Raw genomic sequence first — 26,649 nt, 5'->3', positions numbered from 1 at the left:
GTGTTATTTACTTGCACGTGTGAACAATGTTTGCTAGAGGAGTTAAAGATAGCGGTAGTAAAAAGTCTCTGAAAATTCAGAAGCAGAAGCCATGCACATCTTAAGAAAAGAAACCAAGGAAAATGAGAAATCAGGGGCCTGACACGGGCGCCCGTGTCAGGATGTGCCAAAAATGGTGAAAAGTTGGGTGTCCAAGGGCCTGACACGGTCGCCCGTGTCAGCCCTTGCGTGAAATAAGCTGGAAGAAGCGCATTTTGGAAGGACATGGCCCGTGTCCTTAGGTAGTGTTGCACTGACACAGTCGCCCGTGTCAGCTGACACGACCATGTCAGGTAGCGCAGTGGTGATTTTTTTTTGAAAATATGACCGTTGGAGCCGGGTCCCACCTCCGAAATTCACCATATAAACTCCCTTTATCCCCCACTATCTCTTCTTTTACCATATATCCTTCATTACTCTTTCACCTCATTCTTTCTTTCTTTCTCTCAAAAATACCTAAACCCTCCATTCTTCTCACTTAAAGCTCTCTACTATCACCTCATATCTCCATTAATTCTCCACCCGTCTTCACAAAAGTTCCACCATTCTCCACCCTTAACCTTCCTACGGTAATATTTGTTGGTTCTAAGTAATGGCAGCAATTTTGGTAAAACAAAGAGTGTTCACAAGATGTTGTGTGTGATGTCTTAACATAAGATATCATGTGTACCTGCTGGAGCTTAAATGGAAAACATAATTACGAAGGATTATTTCAGGATGTCATACATAATGTCATGGCATCTGATATTATGTACCTGCTGGAAATTATAAGAGGAATTATGCAATTATGCAGGATTGTTCCAGGATGTCAGACCCGATGTCATGAAATCCTGTACACAGAACATTCAGGGTGAATGTTATGTGTTTTGTGATTGCGCATTCAATGGCAATCTATGTATGATTGAAGATCTGATTTGCAGGCGCATTCAATTATTTATTACAACCTGATTTACTTATTTTCCAAAGAGATCTAACCAGCTGTTATGAGAAGATTTAATTGGAAAATAGTTTTAGGGTTTTCAATATGTCCAAGCCGAGCTGAAAGCTTCTATAAAAAAGGACTTGGAAAACCTGATTGAACACACAACCAATACAGAGCGAAATACTGAGAGAGAGAGCAAGGGTTTGTGTCTTATTTAGTCGTGAGACTTGTAAGCCATTCAATTCATCCATAGATGATTGAATTGGTCTGATTTGTGGGTTGTAAATTGTCACTCTAAGCTTGTAAGCAAGAGTGTGTGTCTACTTGATCAAAGTTGTCAAGCAAGATCAAGCGTGTGTCTACTTGATCAAAGCTGTTAAGCAAGATCAAGTGTGTGTCTACTTGATTGAAACTGTGAAGTAAAATCAAGTGTGTGTTATTGAAAAGTGTCTTCTTTTCACAAGGAATTGTTGTTGAAAATCACAGGTGTGATTGAAGGGAAGTGAGTGGATTCTCATATCTAAGACTGTAACTTGTTGAAATGTAAGGAGAGTCTTTGAACTGATTCTATTTTAGTGGATTTCCTTTCTGGCTTGGTAGCCCCGAGATGTAGGTGAGTTGGACCGAACTGGGTTAACAATTGCTTGTGTCTCTTGCATTACTCTTTATCTTTATCCTCTTTGTCTCACTCGTATAATGTCGTGACATTACCTTCGACATCTCATATCTGATACCAAAATTTCAATTGGTATCAGAGCAGGCATCCTATTCTAGTTCTGGGTGAGATCTAGGGACAATACTTTCTGGTACTATGGAGAGAGATGGAGGATCTGTTCACAGGCCACCAATTTTGGATGGATCTAACTATGACTATTGGAAACCTCGAATGGTAGCTTTCCTAAAATGTCTTGATAACAAGGCTTGGAAGGCTGTGTTAACAGGCTGGGTACATCCTGTAATTACTAAAGAAGGAGAAGCCACAACTGATAAGAAACCTGAAGAACAATGGTCCAAGGAGGAGGATGATCTAGCCCTTGGAAATTCTAAAGCATTGAATGCAATATTCAATGGTGTAGACAAGAATATTTTTAGGTTGGTAAACAACTGTGAAGTGGCTAATGATTCTTGGGACATTCTCAAGACCACTCATGAAGGCGCCTCTAGAGTAAAGATGTCTAGACTACAGCTGCTCACCTCCAAGTTTGAAAATTTAATGATGAAAGAAGATGAAAATATTCATGAATTTCATATGAGTATCCTTGAAATTGTTAATGCCTCAGGAGCCCTGGGAGAGAAGATGTCAAATGAAAAATTGGTAAGCAAAATACTCAGGTCACTCCCTAAGAGATTTTCTATGAAGGTGACTGCCATAGAAGAGTCTCAAGACATCTCCATCATGAGAGTTGATGAGCTAATTGGTTCCCTCCAAACATTTGAGATGGGATTGAATGATGGTTCTGAAAAGAAAACCGAAAGCATGGCTTTCATGTCAAACACAAAAGTGGAAAATAGTCAGGATGTTTATGAAGATTTGGCCAATGAAGTAGCAATGCTGGGAAGACAGTTCAACAGACTGTTGAAAAAGATGGATGTAAGATCTAAGGCTAATGTCAAGAACATCTCATCAGACATCAGAAAATCCAACAATGCTGAAAGAAGAGCAAGGTCAGATGATAAGCCCAAAGAAGGAAAAGAAGTACAGTGCTATGAATGTGATGGGTATGGACACATTAGAACTGAATGTGGAACCTACCTCAATAAGAAGAAGATGAGTCTTGCTGCCACTTGGTCTGATGAGAGTGAAACAGAAGAATCTGCAAATCTGGTAACTGCCTTGACTGGAAGATGGGGTTCTGATGAAGACTCAAGTGATGATGAAGTAACCTTTGAAGAATTGGCCTCTACCTATAGAAAGTTGTGTCACAAAAGTGTAGAGGTGTGTAAACAGGTTGAAAGCCAGAAGAAGGTAATAACTCAACTTGAGAATGAGAAGGTAGAACACTTGGAAACCATCTCCAAATTGAAAACAGAAGCAGTGGTTATGAATGCCAAGCTAGATGAAATTCAACAAGTTGAAAGCCAAAAGATAGTACAGGTGGAGAATGAGAAGGAAGACCATGTGGAAACCATCTACAAGTTAAAAACTGAATCTATGTTCTTGAGTTCTAAACTAGAAGAGATGACTAAGTATGTAAGAATGTTAAACAATGGATCTGACTCCTTAGACAAGATTCTCCAAACTGGATAAATAACAGGAGACAAATCTGGAATTGGGTATAATGGATATAAGCCTGAGTGCAGTGACACTGGTTGCAAACCTAAAAGCAAACCTGTGATGTCACATTATATGTCACAACATCAGAAGAGAAGACAGCAGAAAGGGAAACACCAGAGATGGAGATGCCATCACCGTGGGAAATTTGGTCACCTGAAGCCCTTCTGCTATAAGTTGTATGGTTATCCTAGCCCTGTTCATCATCAGACTCACTATCAACCCAGACCCAAACAGCACAGGCCTGTCAACAAGAAGCAATGGGTTCCTAAGATTAATGTTACAAATCTAATAGCTCACAGTCCCCTCAGAGTCTCAGCCAAAGAAGATTGGTATTTTGATAATGGATGCTCCAGACACATGACTGGAAACAAAGACCTGATAACTGGCCTTCATCCTCATGCCATAAGCTATATAACCTTTGGTGATGGAGCAAAGGGTGAAATCAAGGGAATAGGGAAGTTGGATTGTCCTAGAGTTCCTGAACTTGACAAGGTCCTACTGGTTAAGGGCTTGACTGCAAATCTAATAAGCATCAGTCAACTATGTGACCAAGGTCTAAATGTTAACTTCACTAAAACTGAATGTCTGATTACCAACAAAGAAAGTGAAATAATCATGGAAGGAGTCAGAACCAAAGACAACTGTTACATGTGGAGCTCTCAAATCAGTTACCCCTCAAAATGTACCTCAATCAAAGAGAAAGGGATGAAGATGATTATATCTACTAGAGGAACTCCCAAATTGAAAGTCTGTGGGAAATGTCAGACAAGGATGTCACACCAGAAACTCAGACTTAACATCACTTCCAAAGGAGAAAAGCTCATGATGGCTTAAATAGATAGGAGGTTGGATCAGATGGTTGAACATGTTGCTAGTCATATACAGTCTGAAGTTGGAAAGAGCTTTGTTGGACTTGGGCTACAAGTCAAGCAGATAGAAGGGCCTATGTGTCTATCTCAAAGCAAAAGTGCCAAGAACAATTTTGAGAAGATTGGGATGGAGAGTGAAAGGACATCTGCTCCTACACATTTGAAAGATGAAAATAGTGTTTATGCTGAATATATAGCAGATGGAAGTAGCTGTTCTCAACAGGGTTGGTTGAAACTACTAATGATTGCTTACAATGTCACACACGATGTCATGACATAGTACAATGACAACCTGAATACTACAACTATGTCCAAGAATCCTATTCAACACAGTTAGACCAAGCACATTAACTTCTGTCATCACTCCATTAGAAAATTTGTGGAAGACAAATTCATAGCTCTAAAGCATGAAATGTAATTAGCTGAAAAATTTGCAAGGGGTTTGGATGATAATCAGCTTGAATATGTAAGAGGGAAATTGGGGATTTGGATTCTTGTGAAGTTATGGCAATTAAAGTGGAGTGGAAAAGGTAATAAAAATATTGTCTGCCCACTTAAAAGAAAGAGCCTCATTAATGAAGAATCATTCCCTAGTATTGGAACTAGTATCTATGCCATTTCCACACGCTACCTAAACACAACCATTTCCATCTTCATCCAACTTCTCAGAAATCCTCTGCTAGGGCAAAGAGATTTTTTTCAAAAGTTTAACAAAATGTCTCAACATCCCTCATCCTCTGGTTCAAAACCCTCTCATCATGCAAGGATTCCCTCCATGGAGTTTCTAGATGAAGACGTGTTGGATGTTACTCCTCTCTGTGTGATACCAAGTAACGCCCCAGGCCCTTCTTCCATGGCTGAAAGTAAGCAAGGTAGCATTCCTGAAAAATCTCCTCATAAAGATGACATGCACTTTACTGATCATACCATTAGGAACCTAGTTACTAGGATTCTGAATGAAGGGCATGCAGTCAAGGGTGTTTCTACCCCTCTGTCTAAAAGGGACCCCTCACCTGAGGTGGAACCCCAAGCTGAGAAAGATGATAACTCATCAAGATCAAAGAAAGAAGGGGTTGCTGAAGGATTATGCTCTCTAGGTGAAACCTTGCCTAGTAAGAAACCAGTAGATGGTTCTCATGAGCCTGCTGAGAATGTCATTAATCTAAAGGAAGAAATTTCAGAGGAAGAGGATGACACCTTGGTTCATCATGTAAAACCAAGTGCTGCTAGGAAATTGAAGACTAGAAAAGGGAAGACTGTGGCTGAAATGATGACAGCCAGGACTATGAAGAAGACTGCTGGTGTAGGACCCTCCAAATCATGGAGTAAAGTTGAGGTTAGGAATAGGAAAGAAAGAGAGAGCTTTGACTCTGAAGAGGATGTTGAAGACGATGTCCCAGACATCTCCCCTGCTAAAAGGCAGGCTGTTAAGAAGTCTCCAAGCAAAGTGGCAGTTGTGCACTTAGACACTATCTCCTTTCATTTAGAAGATGGTGCTGCCAAATGGAAGTTTGTCATTCAAAGGAGGGTTGTTGTTGAAAGGGAGCTAGGAAAGGAGGCTGTAGAGGTGAAGGAAGTCATGGAATTGATTAAGGTTGCTGGACTGATGAAGACTGTGGTTGCTCTGCCCCAATGTTATGAGGGATTAGTAAAAGAGTTTGTTGTGAATATCCCTGAGGATATTTCTGAAAAGGGTAGCAGGGAATTTTGCAAAGTTTTTGTAAGAGGTAGATGTGTGAGATTCTCCCCAACCATAATCAACAAGTTCCTAGGGAGAGGAACTGATGGAGAAGTGGATTTAGAGGCTACAGACAATGAAGTCTGTAGGACTATTACTGCTGGCCAAGTTAAGGAATAGCCTAGTAGGAATCACCTATCAGCTGGCAAGCTAACTGTCAAATATGCCATCTTTCATAAGATTGGTTCAGCCAACTGGGTGCCTACTAATCATATCTCAACCATCTCCATTGGTCTTGGAAGAATTATTTATGCTATTGGAACCAGGATAAACTTTGACTTTGGAAGGTTTATGTTTGATCAAATTGTCAGACATGCCTTCACAAATGCAGTGAAACTTCCCATTGCCTTTCCATCCATCATTTGTGGAATTATCTTGAGCCAGCAACCAGGCATTCTCAACACAAGTGACATTCTAAGCAGAAGAAAGCCTCCACTATCCATTCACTACAAGCTGTTTGAAGGAAGCCATGTCAATGATATTGTCATGACATCTACAAGAAAGGAGCCTGCCTCTAAATGTAGCTTGATTGATCAATTAAAGGAAACTTGTAAGGAGCTGGATAATGGTATTAGGGTTGCCAAGGCAAGAAAAGAGGCTTTGGAGGTTCTTATTAGTATCCTAGAGAAGGAAGAGATGGAGAAGGCTGGTGAGACTAAAGATTCAGATGCCAATACCTCAAGTGAAAGGTCAAATGCTCAATCTAGTGGCAGCTCTGATTCTGAAGGTGAAGATGATACTTCTTCCTTAGAGTAAGTGGTAATGGTTCTCCCTGTTTTGAAGACTTTGTGTGCTGTGATGAAGACTGGGTTAGGTTGACTGTTATGGGTGCTGATACGATGTCTAGTCCCCCTGTTGTTTTGACTACTTTGGATGCTGAAGAATTTGATGTTGTACTGTTGTTTTTTTGTTTTAATGTGTGTAATTTGTGGCAGTTCTTACTGATGCCTTTATGTAATATTTGGTCTCTTAATGAGTTCCATGGATTTCTCATTATCTCAGTTGTCACAGCTGTGTATGATGATGGTATGTATCTTCTAACAATTATGTTTTAACATTTTATATGTTATGACATCTGTTGTGACTTTCTCTGCTAGGCTAATTGACATTTTTTTGTCTAATTGGTCACCTTTGGTCAATTTTGACTAAAAAGGGGGAGAAGTGTTGATGTGGAAGCAGTTAAATATGTGTAGCTGATGTGGAGATGTATGTGCTGATGTATCTGAACAGATGAACAACTATTATTGAAGAAGATGTGTTTGATGTAAGACAAAATGTTGTTCTGTTTACAGATGTCAAAGGGGATGTCTGATGTGATGCACAGGTGTTGTTGAAGCAAATGTCAGAATGATATTCTGACTGTTACAGGTGTTGTGGTTACAGGTGCTGTTATTATTAAAGGAGATGTATGTGGTGCACAGATTTAGGGGGAGAAGAAGTACCCTTGTGCATTTTTGTGTTTTACTAGTTGCCTCTATAACTAGTAATTCTGTTTGTGTTGCACAAATTTAGGGGGAGAAGAAGTACCCTTGTGCATGTGTGTATTACTAGTAGCTATAGCTAGTAATTGTGTTTGCTTCTGCTGCTGCTTAAACTGCTGTTATGCTGTTTAAACTGCTGATGTGGATTTTCTTGTGAACAAAATGGACAGATATATGTTTTAGCCAAAATTTGCCAAATGGGGAGTTTGTTGGTTCTAAGTATTGGCAGCAATTTTGGTAAAACAAAGAGTGTTCATAAGATGTTGTGTGTGATGTCTTAACATAAGATATCTTGTGTACCTGCTGGAGTTTAAATGGAAAACATAATTATGCATGATTGTTTCAGGATGTCATACACAATGTCATGGCATCCTATACACAGAACATTCAGGGTGAATGTTATGTGTTTTGTGATTGCGCGTTCAATGGCAATCTATGTATGATTGAATATTTGATTTGCAGGCGCATTCAATCATTAATTACAACCTGATTTACTTATTTTCCAAAGAGATCTAACCAGCTGTTATGAGAAGATTTAATTGGAAAATAGTTTTAATGTTTTCAGGATGTCCAAGCCCAGCTGAAAGCTTCTATAAAAAAGGACTTGGAAAACCTGATTGAACACACAATCAATACAGAGCGAAATACTGAGAGAGAGCAAGGGTTTGTGTCTTGTTTAGTCGTGAGACTTGTAAGCCATTCAATTCATCCATAAATGATTGAAGTGGTCTGATTTGTGGGTTGTAAATTGTCACTCTAAGCTTGTAAGCAAGAGTGTGTGTCTACTTAATCAAAGATGTTAAGCAAGATCAAGTGTGTGTCTACTTGATCAAAGTTGTTAAGCAAGATCAAGTGTGTGTCTACTTGATTGAAACTGTGAAGTAAAATCAAGTGTGTGTTATTGAAAAGTGTCTTCTTACAAGGAATTATTGTTGAAAATCACCAGTGTGATTAAAGGGAAGTGAGTGGGTTCTCATATCTAAGAGTGCTTAGGTAGAAATTGCACGGGTAGAGATTAGGTGAGAAATACTGTAACTTGTTGAAGTGTACGGAGAGTCTTTGAACAAATTCTATTTTAGTGGATTTCCTTCCTGGCTTGGTAGCCCCCAGATGTAGGTGAGTTGGACCGAACTGGGTTAACAATTGCTTGTGTCTCTTGCATTACTCTCTTTATCTTTATCCTGTTTGTTTCACTTAGATATTAGTGTCGTGACATTACCTTCGACATCTCATATCTGATACCAAAATTTCAATATTTTCACCTAATCTCTCTTTTGATAACACTGAAATTTATCGTATTTTCGACTCCGATTTCATATGCATTCTAGTTGTTTTATTGTTAATTTGTTGTGTTATTGCTATGTTTTCCTTCGCTTTTAGGTTTTTACTTTAATCGGAGCCCCGATCGAGAAAAGGAGTGAAAAAGAGCTAAAAACCCTAAAATTCAGCATTTTGTACTTGTGGCGTACCCCATGGCTGGTGCCATAGACCCTGCCATGACGTGTCCAAGCTCAACTTCCCTCAACTTCCACGTTCCCAACTACTTCCATAACGCGCCTCAGATTGGCCTTGTGGCGGGCGCCATGGCCTTGTGGCGGGCGCCAAAAGAGGAAAAGTTTTCCCTCCCATTTTCAAGTTGAAGGGCATCCTTGTCATTTCCAACCTTTTACTTGCTTATAAATAGAAACTCGAAATCACTTTTACAAGCATCCAAACTTAGAGCAGAGGCAAACTCAGAGCAACTTTGTTTCACTTAGGCATATATTCAGTATAATAAAGTGGTAATCGCTTCGCATTAGAGTGTTATCACAATTGTGTAATCAAGTCTATGATAGAGTCTGTAATCGAGTTTGGAGCACTTTGGAAGGAAGTTAATCCTGCTGCCATTTTCATTTCCGCTTTGCAATTTATTCAACCCTCCGATTGGAGCAGTTTTTTATCACTTGTCTTTATCTTATTTATTTTCTAGCACTCGCTTTAAATTATTTATTTCCTCGCACTCGCTTTACTTTGTTTATTTTCTCGCACTCGCTTTAAATTATTTATTTCCTCGCACTCGCTTTACTTTGTTTATTTTCTCGCACTCGCTTTAAATTATTTATTTCCTCGCACTCGCTTTACTTTATTTATTTCTCGCACTCGCACTACTTTTATTTACTTCTCGCACTCACACTACTTTTATTTAAATTAATGCACTTTTACTTTACCATGTCTAACTAAATCTATAAGGTTAGAATGTAATAATCGTAATTGAACCGATAATCCGTACAATTGTTCGTAGAAGGACTTGAGGGCTATTTTAACTTTCAACTTAAGTTTTGCCGCACTTCAATTCCGTTGGGTAAGATCGAAATCCGTCCAACTTCTTTTTAAACTTAATTGTTTTTTACTATTTCAAAAATAGCGAAAGCGCTTTGTTTAGTTAATTAGGAGATTTTAACTTAAGAAGAAAAGAGATTTTAAAACTATTTTCGGACGCGTTTATAAGTTTAGAGTCTGGTTCGTGAGAACCTCTTTTGGTTAAGAAATCCAGGTTATAATACTTTTCAACGTAGTCAAGATACTATATTTCTTAAAAATAGGTTTACTACTCTAACGCAATGCGCGCCTTTTTATAAGTGACAATAAGAGGGTTTGATTAGGGAGTACAACTCGGTTCTGAATACGCGAAAGCGACAGTTCCTGTTAAATTAGTTCTTTTCAAATAGGAAACACTGCCCATAAGTAATTCTATTAGCAAGTACTTGGATTATTAATTGATTACGTGAATTACATTCGACCCTGTCTTTATTGATAAATCTTTATTCAACACTTTACTCTTCATTACACACTCCAAAAACACCTATTTTGATTGCCTTTGATAAACACCATAACAATAGATAACGATAGATTGACACTTGATCTCTGTGGATTCGACAATCTTTTATATTACTCTGACGCGTTCGTACACTTGCGAAACACCGCATCAAGTTTTTGGCGCCATTGTCGGGGACCAATTTCGTCAAATTTCATTTTCCTGTTGTTATATCGTTTAGACTTAGGCTATTTCCCGCCGGTCAATGCGAAGAACTCGCAGCACCGGAAGTTTAAGCTTAGTATACCCTCTGGAGGAACCTGAACGTTACGCTCGCGCACGTTTATTCTTTCATTGAATTAAGAGAGCTATGGCCGAAGATCAAAACCAAAGACCTCTTAAGGATTTCGCTCAACCATCTAATGAAGAACCTAGTTCTACTATAGTAAACCCAACCATCCCAGCTAATAATTTTGAACTTAAACCATCCCTATTACAACTAGTGCAACAGAGACAATTTGCAGGTCTCGCTACTGAGAACCCAAACCAACATTTAAAAATATTTCTTCAATTAGCAGACACTTTTAAAACTAATGGAGCTTCTCGTGAGGCAATACGTTTAAGATTATTTCCTTTTTCCCTCAGAGATAAAGCCCTATCATGGTTAGATTCCCTTCCACCCAATTCCATTACGACTTGGGATAACCTTAGAAGAGTTTATCTTGTTAGATATTTTCCCCCGAGTAAAACCGCCGTTCTTCAAAACCATATAACTAGATTTACCCAAAACCATGGAGAATCGTTGTTCGAAGCTTAGGAGATATATAAAGAGTTGTTATGAGCATGCCCACGTCATGGTTTAGAAAATTGGTTAATCATTCAAACCTTCTATAATGGACTTCACTATAACACAAAGATGACTATCGACGCTGCCGCAGGCGGTGCTCTGATGAACAAACCTTACCCTGAAGCTAGTGCCCTCATCGAAGATGTGGCTCAAAACCATCACTCATGGGGAGTCGAACGAGCGACAGTAGAGAAGAAGGAAGCCCAAGGAGGAGTGCATGAACTAAGCTCTATAGACATGATGTAAGCTAAAATGGACGCATTAGCCCTTAAAGTCGAGCATATATGCATAAACCCGAATACTGTAGCCGCAGTTTTGTCGGATTGTGAGATATGTGGAACCAAAGGACACCAATCTGCAGAATGCAGTCTATTAAACGAAACCCACTCTGAGCAAGTGAACTACACCCAAGGGAACCCATATTCGAATACTTATAACCCTGGATGGAGGAATCACCCGAACTTCTCCTATAAAAACAATAACCCTATCCAAAATAATGCACCTCCGAGACCTAGTTATCAAGCCCCTAGATAAAATCAACCTATGCAACTTGTACCACCAAAGCTGAGCCTTGAGAAAATTATGGAAAATTTTATCACCGCTCAAACCCAACAAAATAAGGAGTTCATGAACCAGAACATTCATGTTAACGAATTGATTACTCAGTTAGGAACCAAGGTTGACGAAATAGTTACTCATACTAAGATGCTTGAAACCCATATCTCTTAGGTAGCTTTAAACCAAGCCCCTCAGACTACACCTGGAGGACAATTCCCTGGACAACCTCAACAAAATCCGAGAGGACAAGCCAATGCCATTACCCTACGAAGTGGGAACGCTTATGATGAGCCACCAAACCCTAGATTGAGTGAACGCGAAACTTCTAAGGAATGTACCAAACCCACAGACGAAGTAAAGGAGCCAGAGGAATCCGAAAACCAGGAAGGTCGAGAAAAAGGAGGAGAACCTAAAGATAAAACTTACGTACCACCCCCGCCATATAAACCACCTATACCATATCCGCAAAGACTCAAACAAACCCAGATCAATAAACAGTATTAAAATTTTATTAAAGTTATAGAAAAACTTCATGTAGAAATCCCTTTCACATAAGCCATCACCCAAATACCTTCTTATGCAAAGTTTCTCAAAGACATCCTTACCAACAAACGCAGACTTGACGATCCGAAGCATTTGGAATGTAATGCTATTTCCGAGGACAAATTAGCAAAGAAAGATAAAGATCCTGGAAATTTCTCCATTCCTTGCCTTTTGGGTAATCATGTCATCGAAAAAGATTTTCTAGACTTAGGAGCTAGTGTGAGCCTAATGCCTTTAGCAATTTATGAGAGGTTAAACTTAGGAGAATTACAGCCCACTAAGATGTCACTTAAGTTAGCCGATAGATCTGTTAAATATCCGATAGGCATTTTAGAAGATGTTCCTGTTAGGATAGGTCAGTTATTTATCCCTACTGATTTTGTTGTCATGGACATCAAAGAGGACAATGATATACCAATCCTTCTAGGTAGACCATTCTTATCGACTGCAGGAGCAATAATAGATGTCAAGAAAGGAAGTTGACATTTGAGGTAGGTGACGAGAAAATAGAATTTATACTTTCGAAATTTCTTATGGTACCTGTGATGGGAGACTCGTGTTATGCCTTAGATATCATTGATGAATGTGTTAGAGAATTAGAACAAAAAGAAATTATAAAAACAATTAAGTTACCATCAACTCTCATAAGGGAAGATGATGACTTTAAGAAATCCTACATCGATGATAACCTTTACGAATGTTTATCCCTCACCCCAAATCCTATGCCATGCCCTAAGAAACCAACCTTAGAACTTAAGGAATTGCCTAAGAACCTGAGATATGAGTTCCTCGATGAAAAGATGAACCGTCCAGTTATAGTCAGTGCTACCTTGAGCCAAGAGGAAACGAACCAACTTTTAGACGTTTTACGAAGATATCCCTCAGCCTTAGGATATAATATCTCTGACCTGAAAGGTATAAGCCCATCAGTTTGCATGCATCGGATTTCGCTCGAAGAAGATTCAAAACCCTCCAGGGAACATCATAGAAGAATAAACCCTATAATGAGTGATGTTGTTAAAAAGGAAGTTCTTAAGTTACTTGAGGCAGGTATAATATATCAGATCTCGGATACTAAGTGGGTGAGCCCTGTGCATGTAGTACCTAAAAAGGGAGGCATCACAGTCGTGCAAAACGATAAAGGCGAACATGTAGCAAAACGTTTAGAAGGAGGATGGCGGATGTGTATAGATTATAGAAAATTAAATAAAGCAACTAGGAAGGATCATTTCCCTTTACCATTTATAGACCAAATGTTGGAGCGTCTGGCCAGACACTCTTACTTCTGTTATCTAGATGGATACTCTAGATTCTTCCAAATACCTATCCACCCCGAAGATCAAGAGAAAACTACCTTTACATGCCCTTATGGAACTTTTGCATATAGACGAATGCCATTCGGCCTCTGTAATGCCCCAGCTACTTTCCAACGCTGCATGATGTCAATCTTTGCAGATTACCTAGATGGTATCATGGAAGTGTTTATGGATGATTTCTCGGTTTGTGGATTTGATTTCCATAATTGTCTTGCTAACCTTGAGAAAATCCCGGAGAGATGCGTGGAGGTGAACCTCGTGCTAAACTGAGAAAAATGCCATTTCATGGTGACCGAAGGAATAGTTTTAGGACATATAGTTTCTGAAAAAGGTATAGAGGTAGATAAAGCTAAAATAGAAGTTATAGAAAACCTAAAACCACCAAAAACCCTCAGAGAAGTTCGAAGCTTTCTTGGACACGATGGATTCTACCGGCGTTTTATTAAGGACTTCTCCAAAATAACCAAACCTTTAACTGGACTTTTAGTGAAAGATGTTGAATTCATTTTCGATGAAAAATGTAATGATGCATTTAATCTTTTAAAGCAAGCGTTGATCTCAGCACCCATTATGAAACCACCTGATTGGTCGGAACCTTTTGAGATAATGTGCGATGCTAGTGATTATGCAGTTGGAGCCGTTCTAGGACAAAGGAAAGATAAAAAATTACATGCCATTTACTCTGCCAGTAGAACCCTAGATGCTGCCCAACTTAACTATGCAACAACTGAAAAAGAATTACTCGCTGTAGTTTTCGCTATAGACAAATTTAGATCTTATCTAGTAGGAGCAAAAATTATAGTTTACACCGATCATGTTGCCATTCGTTACCTATTAAGTAAAAAAGATGCCAAGCCCAGGTTACTCTGATGGATTCTATTACTACAAGAGTTTGATTTAGACATAAGAGATAAAAAAGGCACTGAAAATGTAGTAGCCGATTACCTTTCTAGGCTAGAACATCTAAAACCAGAACTAGTACGCATAAATGATGATTTCGCCTATGATAGACTGATAGCTAGAGTAGAAACCCTTGAAGATGATAACCTAAGCCCTGATGAGCATCCCCAAAATTCCTTAGCAATAAGTAACGTACCTTGGTATGCAGACTTCGTTAATTACCTAGCTGTTGATATAGTACCCCCTGATCTTGACTACCACCGCAAGAAGAAATTCTTCCACGATGTGAGAAACTTTTATTGGGACGAACCGCTCATTTTCAAAAGGGGTAAAGATGACATTTTTCGCCGTTGCGTTCCAGAAGAAGAGATAAATAGTATTGTCAAGCATTGTCATTCTGCACCTTATAGTGGACATGCGAGCACCTCTAAAACATACGCCAAAATTCTTCAAGCTGGCCTATTTTGGCCTACAATGTGGCGTGATGTCTATGCTTGCATTGTCAAGTGTGATAGATGCCAACGCACTGGAAACATTTCAAGGCGTGATGAAATGCCTCTAAGAAACATTCAGGAAGTAGAACTCTTTGATGTATGGGGTATAGATTTCATGGGACCTTTCCCACCATCCTTAGGAAACAGGTATATCTTAGTAGCTATAGACTATGTGTCTAAGTGGATTGAAGTTATAGTTGCATCCACAAACGACACTAGGGTAGTGATTAAACTATTTAAAAACTATATATTCCCTAGATTTGGAACACCACGTTTAGTCATAAGCGATGGAGGATCACACTTTATATCGACAATATTTGATAAACTTTTAAGAAAATATGGAGTTAGGCATAGAGTAGCAACGCCATACCACTCACAGACTAGTGGCCAAGTAGAAGTGTCCAATAGGGAGATAAAACAAATCCTAGAAAAAACTGTTTCTATTTCTAGGAGAGATTGGTCTCAGAAGCTTCAAGAAGCATTATGGGCCTATAGGACCGCTTTCAAAACCCCTATAGGAACTACTCCTTATCAACTAGTTTATGGAAAATCCTGTCACTTACCGTTCGAATTAGAGCATAAGGCCTATTGGGCCATTAAAACATTGAACTTAGACTACCTAGCCGCTAGAGAAAAGCGTACCCTAGACATTCATAAACTAGAAGAACTTAGGCAATCTGCCTACGAGAATGCAAAAATATATAAAGAAAGAACAAAAGCCTATCACGACAAAAGAATAGTAAAGAAAAACTTCAATATAGGCGATCCTGTTCTCCTTTTCAACTCTAGGTTACGACTCTTCCCTGGAAAGCTACGTTCAAGATGGACTGGTCCTTTCGAAGTATCCAAGATTCTGAGATCCGGAGCCGTAGAAATCAAGAATGAAACCTGTAGTCCATTCGTTGTAAATGGACAAAGACTGAAGCTCTACGAAGGAGGAGACATTCCAGCATACTACTCAAGCCACACCCTGATTGATCCGCCAATTCCTACTACTACAGGTGTATAAATTCTAATTGTCAAGCTAATGACGTTAAACAAGCGCTGCATGGGAGGCAACCCATGGTTTTTCTTTCATTTTACTTTTTCACATTTATTTAATTTTATTTTTATTTTATTTTATCATATTTTTCATTGAGACTAAAATTTGAATGGTTTGCATTTTCAGGATCACTTTCTTAACTTTTACAGGATGCAGGATTTCGATGACATGCACGTGGCCTATAGAGATAATGCTCAGAGAGAGCACTACATCGCTCTGTATCAGCGCCCTATGGCACCCACACGTTATCTTGATCAGCACTGTATGGAGGCACTGGGTATCGAGCCGAGTATCCGAGTCCTTAGCCACCAGCTTCACTGGGACGAGTTTGTTGATGACTTGAGTAACACCTACAGGAACCCGACATTGGAGTTCCTGAGTTCATTCGACTATGACCCATACTCTAGACCAGATGGGTATGCTGCTTTCAGGCTCTTTGGAGTTGAGTACTCTTTTAGCCAGATAGAGTTCGGCGACCTACTGGGTTTCCAGACCACTCCTGATGCTATCCCGGAAACACCTATGGGATATTTTCTAGGTAAGGAGGTTGAGAAGTTTTGGAGTGATATATCAGGTGGCGGAAGCTAGGATCCATCTACGCAACTATCTCATGTTATACACAACCCCTCCTTTAGATACTTTCAGATGATATTAGCACATTCCTTCCTGGGAAGACCGGATGAAGAGACACTACTGAGTGAAGAGGAGATCTTCCTATTATTTTGTGCATCCCAGTCTCGTCTAGTAGCATGTGGGAAGTTTTTGTTATATAGTCTCAGCGGTATCTCCAGATCTACCGAAGGAGTCATCCATGTGGGCGGAATCATCACACAGATTACTATCGCTTTAGGTCTGTCTCGCAAGTTGTCACATCTCTGGATCTACTGTGGGTACACTACCATGGACATCGACTTCTGTTTGACCAGAGGGTTGATGAGGAAAGCCTCTTTCCACCCATGTCAGTACCGATTGCTGGTCGACAGCGAGGCTATCCATTATTTCACACTGCCAGATCCTATGATGACCAGTGTGCATGATTCAGTGAATTGGAGTTATGCTCTAGAGGGCCAGGGAGAGACCGCCGAGGAGCCAAGATCACCACCCATTGCTGAATACACACCTATACCACCATCTCCTAGGATCACTGTTTTCTCTAATAATCTTTCATTGCAGACCCCCGACATCCGCACTCAGATTGCTGAGTGTCATAGAGAGATCGTAGAGCTTAGACAGGAGGTGGCTGACCTCACTTTACAGATGGGAGTGTCTGATCTTACCCACGCTACTGAAGCCGACTGTCTATATCAGGAGATCGCATTGCTCAGGCAGGAGGTAGCCATGCTCCGTGGATCCTCTCAGGAAGACGACATCCCCACTATATGATCTTACCATTTCATCTTATTTTATCTCTTTTTTATATTTCTCGTATTTACATAACTCATTTTATATTATCGCATTTGGAATATTATATAAACTACGTCTATACATTGATATTTCTACTTTTATCTATATATGTCTTATGTTTGCTTTATTTGCATTTTTTTTCAGTTATTTATTTATTTATTAGTCTAATATTTAATTTTTGTTTCATTTTTATTTTTGTTTTTACTTTTATAAAATTATGCAAGTCAACGATACTAGGAAAATCACAAGACAAATGCTATCCGGACCCCTCAATGACAAAAGACAAAGAGAAGCCCAAGCCAAAGGAAAAAATCCGGCCCAGCCAGATTTTACCTTGTGGCGCCCGCCATAGACCCTGTGGCGCCCGCCATAGCGTCTCTAAAAGGTCGGGGCAGAACCCCTTTCTTCACCATTTTCACACCTTACAACCTTCCAAACCCATTTTTTCACCTTGGAAAAACATCCTTGAACCCACAAAAAGCTCACACCTTTCTAAACCCCATACCGTACAAATCATTTTTCTGATTTCCATTTCCATTTTCATCCGTCGGATTTCGTAAAAATCCAACCTTTTCACATTCCACTTCATCTTCTTCGTCACTTTTCAAGAGCTACACAAATGAAGTTTAATGGATTCATTCTTCGAGGAGGGAAACTAGGGGATAGACAAAGAAAAATTATCGAATGGTTGCAAAATCGGGAGATCCTCCCGACAAGGTATGTTGACGAAAACTGTCTCTACACTTTAGGTATCTATCATAGCATATTTCATTTATTAGATAACTTAGGTTTGCATAATTTCTTTTCCAACAAAGAACCCACCTATGAGCGATTGACAATTGAATTCTTGAGTTCCTTAATTTATATTATCAACCCTAACACTGCTAGCACAGTTGGCACTGTCATATTTACAATGTATGCTGTTGAATATGAATTCAGTACCGACGAACTAGCCATCTTGTTAGGAATCCCTCATGGGGACGGTGCTATTTGTGAGGGCCCTTTGGATTCGGAATGGTCAGTTGAGGTATTTTCCTTCTGGGAGTGTTTGTTAATCACTTCCATAAACTCTTTTGAAGGAGTTCTTGCCTCCACTATCCATAACCCGACCATATGAGTTTTTAGATATCTGTTGGCATGCACTATTTTTGGCCGGGAGAATCCAAATAAGGTTAATGCTAGAGAGCTTCTATTTTTGCAAGGAAGCCTCACAAATAGATGAATTAATTCGGTCCCGTTCATGCTTGCTCATATGAATTTAACTTTAAATAAAGCGGGACCGATTTCTTTTGGTGGATTGATTACGTCTATTGCTCGGGCGCTTAACTTGGACAATGAGATGGCTACCCTAGACCCCTTACCTCCTCGCACAATTAACCTAAAATTTCTGAGAGACATGAAATTGTGCCGTTTGAGGAGAGAAGGAGGCTATATGCTTATGGTTCATGGTGTAGCCATCCCATCTGTTATTTTACCTTGCACTAGACGCACAGATGTACGAGATGAAAGGAATTGGACCTACGCTTTAGATGCTCCGCATGTTTTGGGTCCTCTTCCTCCTAACAATCCTGATGAGGCGGGACATGACATTGATGATGAATATGATCGGAGAGAGAGATCTCCCGTACCCCATGTGTCCCCCCATCATCCTTCACCACCACACGCCGCACCATCTTCTTCTTCTGCAGGTACCACTCCTGGCTTTTATATTACAGAGGAGATATGGCGTGACCAAATGGCTAGAGAGGAAAGGCATGACGACCTACTCTCTACCATCCAACAACAGTTGGAGAATAACATGAGCTTCATGCAAGAGTCGCAGCGGAGGACAGACAGGTTCTACGACACTGTTTTACAGTCCCTGCAAACGATCACAGATACACAAGCCCGTCAGCAACAATACCACCAGCGACACATGCCACTCATCGAAGCCACTCAAGGTTCCATTTTGGGTAACCTTTGAGAGGTGAGGACCGCTCAGGATGCCCTGCAGGCGAGGATGGATCAGAGAGATCGTCTTCGTACCCGATCCCGTCGTCCACCTCAGGATGGCGAAGGCACCAGTGGTCAGCAATAGGTTGTCAGGTAACTCTTCCCTTATCTTATTTCGAAACATTGGGGACAATGTTCGATTTAAGTGTGGGAGGAGACTTTATCGTCTTTTCTTTATTACCTTTCTCGTCTTTCCTTTATCGCTTTTCTTTGCTGTTTTTAGATAGCTTGTTTATTTTTATTTCCTCTTAGTTGTTTATTTTGCTTTTTAGTATAATGCATGAGTCTGACGAGTCACCAAATATAGTATATCTTTAGTACAATCTAATCTCCCCATGCCTTTAGCCCCACCGAATTTTTTTTGCAAAAGAAAACAGTGTTATTCCGAAAGTTTTCAGGTTTTAAAGACATGTTTTGAGTAAGGATGCGGTGAGTTGGGAGAACTTTGCGAAACATCAGTATTATTTTAGCACCATAGACTTCGTAAATATAGGAACCACTCCTGAAACCCCATATGCCATGGCCTTAATCATCATTTCCGTATAACTCCTCAGTAGTTTATCTCAGCAGTCAACTCCGACCTACGCATCCTCTACGTAGGGGACCGATGCAAATAAGTGAATGATCCAGCAAAACAAAAAAATAAAAGAAAACAAAAAGGCAACTCCGGTATAGGTGACCCTCGCAAAGTCATTTAAACCAAAGAATTGTAAAAATTTGCTACAAAAAGAAAAAGAAAAAGAAAAAGAAAAAGAAAAAGAAAAACTTACCCACTTTAGTTGGTTCAGAGGTATCTGGCACTGAACTCGGTAGGGCGGATTACGATCCGATCCCCCACAACTACAATTGGGTCAAGTAAAAGGGTTTACACATATTTATGTGCCAGAAACCCCATGCTTAGGTCATAATCACTAACAGGTCACTCTACTATGAAGCATGTACGGATAACGGGCTTCATGTGATTGCGCCTGAATGAAAAGGACACAAAAAGAGATGAAGAGGCAGGCATAGGTATTGTGGGATAATATGGGTTGGTTAATATAAGAATGAAGTTTATTTCCGTATTTGCGGATTAGTGTCATCATGATACCCTTAGTTCACTCAGTTAGTACCTACCACTGCATCCCGACTTGAACTTAGAATTTTTTACCTGAAGCACTCGTTTGCTCCAGTTTTTCTTTTATGGGCTTTTTAATGTTTTGCTTGAGGACAAGCAAAGGTTTAAGTGTGGGAGAGTTTGATAACACTGAAATTTACCGTATTTTCGACTCCGATTTCACATGCATTCTAGTTGTTTTATTGTTATTTTGTTGTGTTATTGCTATGTTTTCCTTTGTTTTCAGGTTTTTAATTTAATCGGAGCCCCAATTGAGAAAAGGAGTGAAAAAGAGCTAAAAACCCTAAAATTCAGCATTTTGTACTTGTGGCCTACCCCATGGCAGGCTCTATGGCTGGTGCCATAGACCCTGCCATGACGTGTCCAAGCTCAACTTCCCTCAACTGCCACGTTCCCCACTACTTCCACTAAGGTGCCTCAGATTGGCCTTGTGGCGGGCGCCACAAGAGGAAAAGTTTTCCCTCCCATTTTCAAGTTGAAGGGCATCCTTGTCATTTCCATCTTTTTACTTGCTTATAAATAGAAACTCGAAATCACTTTTACAAGCATCCAAACTTAGAGCAGAGGCAAACTCAGAGCAACTTTGTTTCACTTAGGCATATATTTAGTATTATAAAGTGGTAATCGCTTCGCATTGGAGCGTTATCACAATTGTGTAATCATCCTATCCACGACAAAGGGCGAGAAGAACCCCGAACGAGCACGACATTGTGTTTGAGAACCTGGAGCACCAGAAGAGGTATATGGTTCATTTAAAAAGAAAATTAACCCCCACGAGGTATATGTGTAATGGCACTCTGCAGGAATTGGGATTGCAAGCGGAGGTCCACCGTATGTTCCACACCTTAGGGATGCTAGAATTCATGCAGCTGGAAGCGCCTACTTTCGCACGCATTACGCTTGAATTCCTGAGCACCATTGAATTTAAGCTGAAAAATAGGTGGAATGGAGCGGAAAAAGAATACTATGGTACGTTGCAATTTCTATTATTTAATACTGATATGGAATTGACTGTGGATGAGTTAGGGAGGATCTTAAAAATCCCTATCGTAGGCTCTGGAGCGGTGCCCGATACGTTTGTCCCGGCGGAATTTTGGACCGCCATAATAGGTAACACTAAATATGTTTCCAAAGGGGCAAAGGCATTGGGTATCCATAAACCGTGTTTCAGGTACGCACAGAAGGCGTTGGCATACACCATGTTTGGTCGCGGAGACAACAACGGTGTTGCCACTCAAAGGGAGCTGTTCTTTTTGTACAGTATGGCATCCCAGACTCCAATCAACGTAGCAGCATTTGCAGCTGACTACTTAGGAAGAGTTGGTCGCGCTAATGTTTGGTTCAAGTGTGGGGGGGGGGGGGGGGGGGTTTAATTGCTTTATATATTTTATTTTTTTTAGTTGTGTCTGTTATGTTACTTTGTTTGTCGTTGGGTGGCTGTTTTATTATTTTTTAAGTTACATATGAAAGTGGATTATGCTAGAAATATGATAGACTAGTGGACAGTGAGGGGAAGACGTAACCCCGGATTTTCTCCCGAGGCAACCTGGAAGGTGATACAGCTGAGAAACAAAATGTTGGACGCAACTTGGAAAATCTAGACCGAAAGAGAAGAAGGTAAGCCCAAGCTGAAAAAGAAGTTGTCTGTCATAAAGAGTGGTTGGAGCCTGTAAGCGAATCCAACATGGTGAGATTTCAGCTTAACCAAACACAAAAAGTGCGTATTTAGGTATGACTTTATCTCTCTAATTTTGCGTAAGTTCTACTGATAAAGCACAATACAAAAACGCACACTGAGGCACGTTGTTTGTTTTCACCCTTTTAGCCTTTCTAGCCATCCATAATGTTATTTTCATCCGTTGCTAACCCCGTTGAGCCTGTACCCCTTTGTTTGTGTAAACCATCATGTTAACCATAAGCCATACACTTCCTACCCTCGCTCGGCATGACTGTTGTAGTGTAAAATTTGTGCAAAAAGATAAGTTTGGGGTATTAATCCTTAGAAGAAATGTTGAAAAAGGGCAAGTGCAAGAAAAAGAAAAAAAAGAAAAACTGTGTAGAAACATATGCTTCTACCGGAAAAAAAGAGAGAAAAGAAATGAAAATAAAATATAGAGAGAGAAATGAAGAATAAGTACTTGCCTTAGAAATAGACTCATGCATTAATGTGAATTTGAGTGAAAAGAGTCAAGATTGGACAACACCCCATAAAAATTCTTGCACAAAGAAAAACATAAACATGAATGCCAAGTTGTAAAACCATTTGTTATCCATTTTTGTTGTCTACTCTCCCACCGTACCTAATCCTTGTTACAACCCTGAAGACCTCTTAAATTGTGTGAATTATGTTTGTGTAGTTGACATAGAATCTATTCAAAAAGTAAGAGTTGATATTTCATACCTTGATATATTGAGTGCTAAACACCTTAACCTCGAGAGATTTGGTGAAAGCTTGCAGGTAAAAGAACTCTCTGAAATGATAAGGCAGTGGAGAAGTTCGAATGGGTAAACTAGAAGCTTAATCGGGAAGGAGAAAGCCAAGTTGCGAATAACATCAGCTGTCTTTTGGAGAGAATAGAATCCATGGTTGACCTCCGCGTTGTCTCTTACATCACTTGAGGACAAGCAATGAGATAAGTTTGGGGTTGTGATCGGTCACCATTTACACCCAATTTCCATCATCTATCCAGCATTGAATCTTTATGAATCGGTAACATTTTTCTCTTTATTTTAGTGATTTCTTTAGTTTGTTGAATTTTATGAATTTCCGCTTGTTTTATGTTGCATTAGTAGTTTTTCTCCTTTTGTTGCATTTTATGCGTTTCTGTGTAGACTGTTTGGTTTCCAGGTTAGATAACAAGTCCGAAAGTTGCGTATCGGAAGAATGGAGGTCAAAGACTTAATGAAAAGTGAAAAATAGACAGAATAGGGGGCTGACACGGGTACCCGTGTCAGCTGACACGACCCGTGTCAGCTGACACGACCCGTGTCAGCAAGTGCAGAAATAACCAGTGAAACCCCAGAAAATAAGGGGCTGACACGGGTGCCCGTGTCAGCTGACACGGCCCGTGTCAGCATGGGAGGCAGGATAGACTTACAGTGGAGCCAACACGGGCAGGAGTGTCACCTGACACGGCCCGTGTTGGCCATTTCGCCCCATTTGCTGATTTTTTATGTTTGAACCCCTTTGTTTGTTCAGAGGGCAGTTTAGGCATTTCACAATGTTTTTAGTTGTTTGGAAGCTATTTAGTTTGAATTTGGGCACAGAGAAAAGGGACTTTTTGATCGTAGAAGAAAATAGACAGAAGGAAGAAGCGATCTTGCAAAGTGTTTAGAGGAGAAGAGATCTTCAAGATCAGAAGAAATTAAAGATCAACCTTCATCAGCAACACCTTGTAATGTCTTTAATTTTTAATCTACTGTCTTTGAATATTATGAGAGGCTAAACCCCCCAATACTATGGGGTGTCCCTGAATTGATACTGTATGAATATTTTATCCATGTTCTTATAGTCATCAATGTTTTCTTAATTCAAATTATTATACAATGCGCTTAATGCTTAATTTTATCGGACAAATGAAATTCTGATATCTGGTTAAGGCTTAGGTCGGACAAACTGCCTTATCGCTTGTTGTATAATAAAACCCGCGTTTAGTCACTTAGGAATGAGGATCAAACTGTGGTTACTGTTAATTCTTGATAAACTACATATTTCATAACAGTAATTTGAATAACTAACGAATTAGGATTGAAATTGACTGTTAATGGTTTTTGGCTAAGGAATTAGAGAAAACAACTCTTGAGAAACGGTTTTGAATTACAATAACATAGATTTGGCCCTAGCATTATTTCTCATATCGGTTAAATAGTTTTTATACGTTTTTATATTTTTATTTCTTATTATTTGTGAAACCAATCATCAAACCCCATATGCTCTTTTGTTCAATTGAATTATTATAAATATTGATACTTACTACGCAGTCCTCGAGATCGATACTCGGGATAACTCCCTTTTTATTACTACATTGGTGCAAATAGTACACTTGCTATTTTACCGATCAATCCCCAACTGAGTCCTTCCATTGATTTATTTTCATGGAATTTCCTCTCGTATCCCCAGTAGTTTTGAAGTCGTAGCCTGGCCTACACACAACTATTTATCCCCAGAGTCTATGTCTCCCCAGTGAGTGTTCCTTATGGAAGGCATTATGCTCCTGTAGAGATTATTTTTAACATTCCATATCATATGCATTATGAGGTCTTTAGGGACCAAAATTTGTTTCTATATGTTGTTATTTAAGTACATGCTACTGAGTTGATACAAAGATTTTAACCTCACATCCTCATTTAGAATATCCTTAAATAGGGGCAACTGTAAGACCCCAATTTTGACCCTAAGATACCTTATGCTATCGAATAAAATGCATTGACTTTGGGATCACACCTTGGCATGATCCTTACCCCTTATTCATTGGTTTTACATTGGGAGAGGTAACCAAGCACATTTGATTGTATCATACTTTGGGATCACACCTTGGCATCCTCCTTAACCCTAGTTAGGAGGACAACTTCCAAGGACCATAACTTGCTCAATTTTTATTAGATATAGGCCATAAAGTTTCATGATTAAATTCAAGGCGTCCTCTCCAACTTTGATGTTTGGAAGAAGTTCAAATTCAACTTGAAAATGCATGTGCCAAGAGGAAACATTATAGGTCATTTTGGGCCATTACCATTGAACAAGTGATTTTCCCCAACTTCTAAAATGCATAACTCATTAATTCCAAATCCAAATAAGGTCAAATTTGTGACCAAATTAAATATATTTTAAAGAGCTACAACTTTGATTAATAAAATTGTTTCATTTGAAGTCCATAGAAAAAGTTATTCAAGGTGGAATAAGTGAACATTTGACTTGGTACGTAGAAAATTTTCAAATATGTTTTCTTTTCCAAACTTACACCTCGAAATGAATCATGATCCAAGTTCCAAATGAAACAATGTTCAACATGAAAGTTGTTCTGTTTGATCTCACCTTTCGAAAACGTCCAAGATCACCTCATTTGGATCAAGATTGAGGGAATTGCGCATGATTACTTTGTTCGGTTTGTTTTGGCAAGATTTGAATTCAAATGATCATTCCTCTTTGCATACTTCCATGTGATGACCTCAGTACTCTTTGTGCATGAATTCGCGATGAATTGTATCATTCTTTAAGCCCAAACCATTCCCCATGCATCTATGCACATTGGTTTCCAATTTTAACAAAATTTGAAGTGGTGTAAAGATCAGTTCCCTTGCCTATTTAAACAAGCTTATGGCCTCAGAAATCACACACACACCTTGCCCAAGCTTTTCCAAGAGAACTCAGAGCCTCACACCATAGAAACTCCTTGAAAATTTCATTGAAATCGAGTTTGAATTTCACCTTCTGTTTTGAAGTTCAAACTCGAAGGATTCATTACCTTTTTAATCCCAATTGATTACTACAAGAAAGAGAAATAAGAATCAAGCAAATCCAGATCAAGATCAAGTTGAATTGAAGCTACTCGAAGGTAAAATTTCAGAAACTTCTCTTCTTCAAATGTCCCTCATTTCACAATTATTTTGATTGATTTTTGGTTGGCTGAAGTCCTACCAATGTAGGAAACAAGATTGAGTTGCTTTATGGTCAAATCGAAGCAACTCAATTCATGATCCTCAAAATTCAAATCCCTGTATCTTTTTATATACTTGGAATTCGAGAAAATTGAGGCTAGATTCGAGCTCCTGAGCATTTTCTCTTTGAAATAATGTCTTTGTTTTTCACTTTTCATTAAGTTGAGGTTGGACCAGTCCGGTGGTGATCACCAGAGAAGATGACCGGAGTTAGGGCTTCGGTGGTGCGTTGGCAAGTCCCAAGTCATCTGATCGGGTTCCAACATTTTAATCTTAGCCTTTGCTTTTGGATACCACGCGTGTACACGCATTGACTGAAGTGTTTGTGGAATGCGCGCATATGGCCATCAGATCTACAACCTCAATTAATGAGGGAGATCTGATGGCCCTTGTTTTTTTGAATTTCTTTTTAATTTCTGATTTTATGTTTAATTGCGTTATTTTGTTTAATTCATATTAATTTCATTTTTAATCCAAAAAATATAGGACTTTCACCAAAAATATTTAAATATTTATCTCTTTTATTTTATGGATTAAAATTATTTTTTGGATTAATTTTGATATTTTTCATGAATTAAATGTTTTTATGCATATTTTAAATTGTTTAAAAATACTTCTGACTTTTCAAAAATGATAAATTTTTTTGTCTAAGGTACTTTG

At 39.3% G+C, this 26,649-nt stretch overlaps 1 non-coding gene across 1 annotated transcript; it reads right to left on the bottom strand.

Moving 5' to 3' along the window:
* Nucleotides 1-10,872: 10,872 nt before the first annotated feature.
* On the bottom strand, nt 10,873-10,979 carry LOC127109421 (small nucleolar RNA R71). The gene has a single exon (XR_007796714.1). It is a non-coding gene; the product is annotated as a small nucleolar RNA R71 (small nucleolar RNA).
* Between the last annotated feature and the right edge of the window lie 15,670 nt (nt 10,980-26,649).

This window comes from Lathyrus oleraceus, chromosome 7 (genome assembly GCF_024323335.1).
Source record: "Lathyrus oleraceus cultivar Zhongwan6 chromosome 7, CAAS_Psat_ZW6_1.0, whole genome shotgun sequence".
Lineage (NCBI taxonomy): Eukaryota > Viridiplantae > Streptophyta > Magnoliopsida > Fabales > Fabaceae > Lathyrus > Lathyrus oleraceus.
This window is presented reverse-complemented; position numbering and strand designations above follow the sequence as displayed.